General features: G+C 37.5%; 1 long non-coding RNA gene across 2 annotated transcripts; it reads right to left on the bottom strand.

Annotated features, from left to right (window-relative positions):
* Nucleotides 1–1,089: 1,089 nt before the first annotated feature.
* Nucleotides 1,090–3,959, bottom strand: LOC144664446 (uncharacterized). Of its 2 annotated transcripts, XR_013572809.1 has the most exons (5): nt 3,889–3,956; nt 3,434–3,486; nt 3,145–3,216; nt 2,761–2,904; nt 1,090–1,185 (listed from the first exon to the last, which is right to left on the bottom strand). It is a non-coding gene; the product is annotated as an uncharacterized LOC144664446 (long non-coding RNA). The 2 variants fall into 2 exon arrangements; XR_013572810.1 differs by lacking the exon at nt 3,434–3,486 and having other exon boundaries at nt 3,889–3,959.
* Nucleotides 3,960–8,225: the final 4,266 nt, after the last annotated feature.

Here is an 8,225-nt window from a genome sequence, read left to right as displayed (position 1 = left end):
CGCGTCACGTGTTCAATTTAAACCAATCAGAATCGGAGAAAATTTAGTGGTGAACTATAATCGCCGATAGAAAACGATCGCGCGCTTGTTGCACGTTTAAAGATGAATTTTTCTTTTTTTTTGGCTTATAGGTACGTAAAATTGTAGGTTTTTGGACTGCAGTCCTTAAAAAGTTTTTACTAAAACAATTAAACTACTCGCCCTCGTTTTCAATGAGCGATAGTCAACTCGGCTACGCCTCGTTGACTATTCGCTCATAGAAAACTCGGGCTTAATTAGAACTCAAACGAAAGGTGTAACTTTTGTCAGACTTTTGTTCTTTCAGTATTATTTAGATTGCCAACCTCAGACGTTTACAAGTTATATTTAGTTGCCGTAAGTGTCCGGACCAAGGACCTAGTCGGCAAATAACTTAGAAATTTTAATTCGTTACTTTGGACGGAAACTCAAGCGGTCAATCTCATTTTTTGCATTAGTCGAAAGAATATCTTCTATACATCAATTACACAAAAAATAACCTTTTTTAGCGCACTCATTTCGTATATACCGGAATAAAAAGAAAACCAGTTAATTTGAGGCGCCATGAACAAACAAACGTGGCGGAAACAAACTTCACCTACCTTCACGTCGACTTGAAATTCTCGGCTTCACCGCCAGAAGGAAAGCCTTTGAGCGAGGTGAAGACAGCAAATAGATCAAGAAAACTTTGGAAAGGTTCGGTTTTATTCAGACTTTGTTTCCTAACGGAAAAATACACGATGAACCGAAAGTGTCCGGACCAAGGGCTGTCCGGATTTAGGGCCACATACTGTATGTGTGGAAGGGTTGGCGAATTTTGAGTGAAAATATCTCATAAAAATTTACCAAAAGTACCCTTCCGCCCGTTTCCAAATGTGAACGAAATTTGCCCCCGTTTCAAGCGCTGTGCTTTCCGTAGGTCGAATTTATTTTAAACAGCAGGTAATATATTTTCAATAATAGGTAATGAGCGGAGGAAAGGTTGTTTAAAACGTGCCTCATTTAGATGGCGAATGCTCAGGTCCACTAGAGCCTCATTGTCAAAGGTTTGAATCGATATGTGGACAACTCTTTATTTTGCATAATTGCTTTTATTTATGTCTTTGTGTTTTGATATACACAGAATCTAACTTGAAGACAAAACTAATACTCCCACGGATTAAGTTTCTGTTGAAACAAAAAGAAAACCGTAAGTGAAGTTAATATATTAATTAATAATGTATAACGTATCATTACATCTAGCCCGGGGTGGGAGGGGGGGGGGGGGGGGGAGAAACTTCCTTTGTTACATGACTCAAAAAGTAATCAACCGAGACTGCGCAGTAGCAATCGAATGGTTGCTAAGTGCGTAGTGAATAGCTTGACAAAGTTCATTGTTTAGTTTGCATGATTTGGTCTTGACCGTGCACAAAACACAATAGCTATTTGCATTTTGATTGTTTCTTTGAAGTCTTTCGGACATCAAAACGACAAACAGTGATAACGGTGACTAGTCTGGCGAAAGTAAGGCTTGTGAATTATACTAATTAAAAAATAACTCCAATGGTTCTGAAATTATTTCCCATTTTTTTGGTTGTTAAATTTCGACCGTGACAAATGTTTCGCTTGTTATTCCACGCCGCCAAAACATTGTCAGTGACGTGAGACGTTAGCGGAGAAATCTGGCTGAAAATGCCAAAAACATCTCAGCGGCGTAAAACATCAAACGCAACATCAAACACCGCGAATATATGCATTTTACACGCACGCAGTCATTGATATTTAAATCTTTCTGAGAAAACAAAACTTTCGTTTGACGTCTTTCTTAGCAACGGCTTGATTGACATAGACTCGCACCGTTTCCAGGCACTGCTATGTATTCAAAGAAAAGTGCCGACTTTCTTTTCCCCCCCCCATGATCTAGCCGGAGAACGATTTCTATGATGATACTTTTTGTGACCCTTAGACTGAGGTAGCGATATTTTGTTTAGCAAGCTGTCAGGGATTTTGTCCCAGCAATTCATATCATACTTAAAAAGTTGATTATTTTTTAATTATTTCTTCTACTTGCGTTTTCTTTCGTTTAATTACTATAGGTTTTCATTTTATTGACTGTTTATTATCCAACGCGCGCTCGTGGAATAATTGTTAATTATACTACCGGCCTTTAGTAATTAAACATATGCTTTTCTTTCAAATTTAGGAATACGCTTATTCATAACAATACAAATATTGAGGACCAATCAGTGTGGGTATGAAGGAGGCAAGCTTGGGCAAGTTTAATATGTAGGAGAGAAAGGAAAATCCAAATTAGTATTCAGGAAATGCACATTAGTGTGCGGAGATCAAAATTGGCATGTAGGAAATCCAAACGGGGCTTATCTCTGTCCCTATATAACTACCAATAAATGCTACTGCAGTTGCTTTCAAGATACGTACAATGGGCGCCAAAAGTGTTGAGACAGTCGGCACTTTTTGAGTACCTTGGACAAATTTTACCCCTCACCCCTTCAATATATCCCCCTCCCCCCGAAACAATGTTGTATTTGCTATCTGCAAGACTTGCCTCGTTTGAGTACAACAGTGAAAAGGGGGGGGGGGGGGGGAGTGGTTCAGAAGCGGCAGCAGATTAAAGGTGAAAAAACGGGAATTTGAAATTAGTATCAATTTCAACCAACTGTCTCAAGGACTTTTGACGCCCATTGTAGTTGAATTAAAAAAAGCAAGCACATTACTGATACAACTTAATGTTTCACCACTTACATGTCTGCTGTCTGCAGCAGTATCTGTAAAACGAGCCGCACTTGGAGTCATCCTTCGGAATGTGTTGTTGCCATGAGCGGCAGGGCTCTGCAAAGCATGATTGCTTCCAACATCCTGTCGAATCGCAGCCAAATTTGTCGCAACCTTTTTCGGTACAAAAGTAAAAAAAAGCTTGAATCAAGTGAGTTAGATCTTCTCTTTTAAAAATGGCTTTTTATATTCCTTTAGGATCACAACCAGCCGCCGAGGCTGGATAGAATCATTTCTGGAAAATTGTTAAATTATCACATAGATATCATTTGTAAAAGAACTTGTTTCAGCCAGGCTTACCCAACGAAATATTCAGCCAAGTTTACCCAGCAAAATATAGTAAAATTCTCATACCTTCAACTTTATCCACTGCCACTTGGACAATGACAAATGCCAAAATAATCATATGAATGGAAGACATGTTCACTGAAATGGAAAAGAAACGATGTCAGTATTGAAAATAAAAAGAAGAAAAAGCTAATTCTAGAGTAAACTAAAAGGCGTTGTGACATTTTGTAATTGTTAAAATTACAAAATTAATAACTAGTCAGTCACTCGTGTTTTACTTTAGGAAATGTACATGTTAACAAATTTTCACGATGTAGTTTTGATATTAAAAATGTGAAAATGAGGAAATCCATACCTTAAATTTGTAGCTTCAATGCAAAATGAAGAAACAAACTAATTTTAATCGGTCTACAAAAAGTAATAAAGAAAAAAAAAAACGAATTTGAATTTAATCCAATATCTAAAGCATGAAAACCAACATCGTTAAGTGTGGCGTTCACTTACCTCTTACAACACCTCTGTAAAGAATACGAAAGTTGGTTGTAACAGAGTATTCTATTGGAGTGTTCAGTGGCAAGTGAAACGTTCGTTTTAATGATTGCTCAGCTTGGGGTGAATAAATATTATAACAGCAGACGATAATTTTTGCTAATTCTATTCCAAATAAGCAAGCGGTCTTATAGTTTCCTAGGTCGCTTTTTGGAGCAGAAGAATTTCAGCAAGATTAATTTTCCTACCGAGCTTTGGTTTTTTTTTCAGCAAATGTATAGAAATGGATATTAGACAAAATATTGTCATAACATGACTCACCACAATGTGGGTTTCTTGTTTAGTTTTCCTCCTTCTTCTGTGATAAGCCTTCGTTACTGGTTAGCTCTCTGTGGAAAACTGAACGTGATCAGTGGCTTTCTGTGCTTTATGGGGCCCTAATTAGTAACGATAAGATACAAAATTGACATCTGACAAGTATTAAAATGGTGTTTAAGTGCTGGTGGACCCCACAAGCTTTTAGCTTTAATTTTTATCGTGTTTAAATAAAGTTTATCTATCTATCTATCTATCTATCTATCTATCTATCTATCTATCTATCTATCTATCTATCTATCTATCTATCTATCTATCTGGTTACAACTATTCAGACTTGCAGGCGCCAGGAGAGACTGAAAACAGCGCATGCCTAGTGACATTCATTTATTTAAATATTAAAATATTTAAATAATGCAAAATTTTCGCTGAGTTAAAAAAAATACAGTTACTATATACTTCAACAAAAGTACAAACAGCCATCGAGAGTGTAAAAACTAACAACAGATTTTGCATTTTGGAATTTAAGTTTGAGGCTAATGTTGAGGATAAAACGCTCATTTGAAAAATATACAAAAGAAAATTGACAGATACAGTGTACGAGGTATGGATGACGAAGCATGTTTGACATGTCACTTGATACCTGGGAATAATTGGTTAAGTGCCGGTAAATTTTGTTAACATTCAAATTTTAAGGATATATAACGTGACTATTTAAAGCACTTAGTAAGTGAGAACCGAAAACATTTATCAAACTTGTGTGACTTATCAAGATCAAGGAGATACTTTCTCTAATATATAATCGAAACGTTTTATCGGAATGGCCCCCACATGACGCCAATTGTTTACTCATCATCACGGCAGATCACGAAACGCAAGGCAATAAATCTTGCTTATCTAACGAAAAACTGAGTCCTCAATAGCAATAATTTGGCTGCTTGTATCGAAAACTACAATAGAAAAAATGAAAAAATTGATTGCTTGAAAACACTGACATTTTTAGGACGGTGGGGCGATGTTGGTTTCGGGAATCATTTAGGGCAATTTCGTAAAAGGTGATTTTATCACCAATTACAACTTTTACCTGTCAAGCAAATTGCAATATTTCTATTTACAAGAGTTAAAAGCACCTAGTTAATCAAGAGCTCTATAGGGCTCCAAGTTAGGAAGACGAACCAGGTTTGTTTATGACGTTACCTACAACTAGTCAAGTTCAGAAAGCTTTTTGTTGACAATTGCATTTCAAGAATAGGAAACGTGACGGTTTAAAAGCACGTGGTAAATGTTAAAAACAATTATTTAACACTAAAGTGTCCTTTCAATAAAATACATTTTCTCTAGCAGACGAAACGTTTTATCGAAAAAGCCGGCTTCATATGGCGTCAACTGTACCGATTACAAGTCACGAAAAGAAATAAAGGCGAACGATATTGCTTATTTTTAAGGAAACCGCGTGTTAAACAACAATAAATTGGTTATTTAAAATAAAAATTGCAGATAGGAAACTGGCAAATTGGCAGAATCACAATTTTAAGAAAAGTCGATATTGGTTTGGAATCGAATAATCGTTATGGAAAATTTGTGATTAGGTGCGTGATTATATGACAACCGATAGTACCTTTCAAGCAAATTATAATAATATTTCATTTACAAGAGTGAAATGACACCTAATTGATCAAGATGCTTTGTTTGCTTAAGGTTTCCTTGCAGAGATGAAGAAGTAGGTTTGTTTAAGTGCATATCATCCTGTGCACGAATTTCGAAAATTCTGATATATATTTTGTGTCGAGTCAGAGAGTCACTTTTCGACATTTTAGCGAAAATAAAACAGTCACAAATTTAAACTAACAAAACTTTCTAATATTTAGTCAGAGCAAAGACAATCTGATACCCTTGTATTCTGTTGTTCCTTGAGTTATAACTTAGATACCGCGTCGACGTCACAACCCGACTCGCTAGTCTAAGTCCTCTTTAATTTACGCGCGGCTTTTTTTACACCGAGGTGCACAATTTTCTTTTTCGTTCTAAAAATCGAGAATAACTTCAAACCCCAATTTTCTGCTTGTTCTTGCCTGTTTTACATGCCTTCTTTTGAGAGAAACATAAAATGACTAAGGGTGACAGACACTGTAATGATAACGTTTAAAGATAACTAGTCAAGTTCAACAAGCTTATGTTGATATTTATTTGTTCTTAAAAAACACTCTTCGATAGTAAATGAGAAAAACAAATGATGTCAAACAGCGGAAAGTGACTTTTCAAGAAATTACTTTTTTGGTATCGAATGGTCTCTGCGAGCATGCGAGCACAGCGTTTTTCTTTGCGAGCAAAGCATTGACAAAAATTAGCCTTGTGGGCAACGAGCACTTTTCAAAAACTACCTCCACAAAAAACCGAGCATGCGAGCACTTGTAAATTTATACAAGCACGAGCAAACGACCACCCACTATAATTTTGCGAGCATTCCAAGCAGAAGCCTAATTTTGTGAGCACTGCAAAATTTTGATAGACTGTTCATGAGCCCTCTTAGAGTTTCATTTTGTGGCCGAGCCAAAGATAGGATTATGATGTCTTCCCTCGTGTTAGCTAGGATCCGCCCTCTCTGACATTTCTTCGCGAGACCACGGCGATTTTACATGCATGCTGACGATTTAGTTTCAGCTAAGGCAAACTCTTACAGGCAAAGTTTTTACAAAATCAGTATATTTGTAGTTTTGTCTTTTATTAATAATTCCTTCTTTGGAAGATTCAGCCGGTCTCGGTACAGAGTAACCCATTCAAGCTTTTGATCTTTTATGTTTATACTGTTGACAATTAACACTGTCACTTGAAAATATTCTCTGTCTAACTTTATCGTCGATTGCAACAACCACATCCAAGAAATTTTACAATCAGTTTATACAGTCGAGGCTCTCGTAAGCGGACACTCTCGGGACGCAAAAAAAGTGTCCGTAACTGGAGCTGGCCGCTTACGAGAATGGTTCTCGTAAGCGGCCACTAGAAGTGTAGGGGAAAGATGGCCGCTTACGGGAACTTGCCCAGCTAACAATAACCGGGCAGACGTGGATAATGACAAAACAAGCACTAAAATATGATACTTTAATTACTGTAAAATCACTGTGACGAATGGCGATGTGAAGTTTATTTACAAAAACAAGATACAAGGGTAGTTAATAGGATTTTCTTTGGGCTGTCCGCTTACGGGAGCTTAAAAACAAAGAAAAAGTCTAAGTCCAGTCGTAATCTCTGAAAGTGTCCGCGGCCGCTGACGGGAATGTCCGCTTACGAGAATGTAAAAATACAGAGTTTGTATGGGAGTTAAAACGGGGTTTCAGAGAAGGCGGCCGTAAGTAGAGCTGTCCGCTTACGAGAGTGTCCGTTAAGAGAGCTTCGGCTGTAGTCATCGCCCAGAATGCCGCGACACATCCGGGACTTTAGAAGCCCTTCTCGCGCGAAAATTCAAAAGCTCATTAGACAAAGAACACGTAATAACAAAGAAAGTCGGCCAAAATGGTCACCACTGCTCGGGAATTCTACTTTTACAAGAAAACGGTTTAGTTTACTCGTTACCATTCATATGGCTTTTGTAAAAATGAGGTAAATAAAGACAATCCGGCTACTTTTACGTCTGTTAATGTTTGGGAAGTATTATCTTTTTCGGCCTCAAATGCAGCTATTTTGCAGCTCTGCATGTATGAGATCGACACTTTGAGGTTGAAAATTTCGAGAAAACAGAGCTAAGCAGGAAAGCATTCATATGGCTTTTTATAAGTAGCATTTCAAGAGTTACTTGCCGCTTTTTCGCGCAAATCCGACGGTTGGAAGCATTATCTTTTTTAACTTGTCTGATTCTACCCCCGTGAGTTGATTTAAAATTCCCGCTTGCGTTTTAATGAATTCAAAACTCCGCTTTCATAAACAATAGAGGCCAAGCTATGGCAATTAAGCATCAGTGAAGTGTGACAAACTGATAACACCAGAATGCGCAAAAATTGAGACACATACTCTTCGATCGCGATCGCTTTCGGAACCCACAATTGAAATGTCTTTTCTAAGCGAACTGCAGCGCATTGACCGAAAGCTCTCTCTCGTAACTGAAAAGTTACAATCAATTATTTATAACTTTTGATCAATCCAAAGTTGAATAATTCATTTTTAGAAACAATAGAATGCGAAATCCCACGAGGCACTGACGGCGTGGGTCGGCTCGTTCCGACAACAACATGCGCTCGTTTGTTGTTGTTTTTTAGTTTTATATGATCAATGCGCCAAATTACAAATTACTTGCGCTGGCAGAATTCGCATGAGGCTCGGTAGAGACGAACGGGCTGAAAGTCAAACAG

The sequence above is a fragment of the Oculina patagonica genome, chromosome 8 (assembly GCF_052425735.1).
Source record: "Oculina patagonica isolate OP01 chromosome 8, crgOcupat, whole genome shotgun sequence".
Classification (NCBI taxonomy): domain Eukaryota; kingdom Metazoa; phylum Cnidaria; class Anthozoa; order Scleractinia; family Oculinidae; genus Oculina; species Oculina patagonica.
This window is presented reverse-complemented; position numbering and strand designations above follow the sequence as displayed.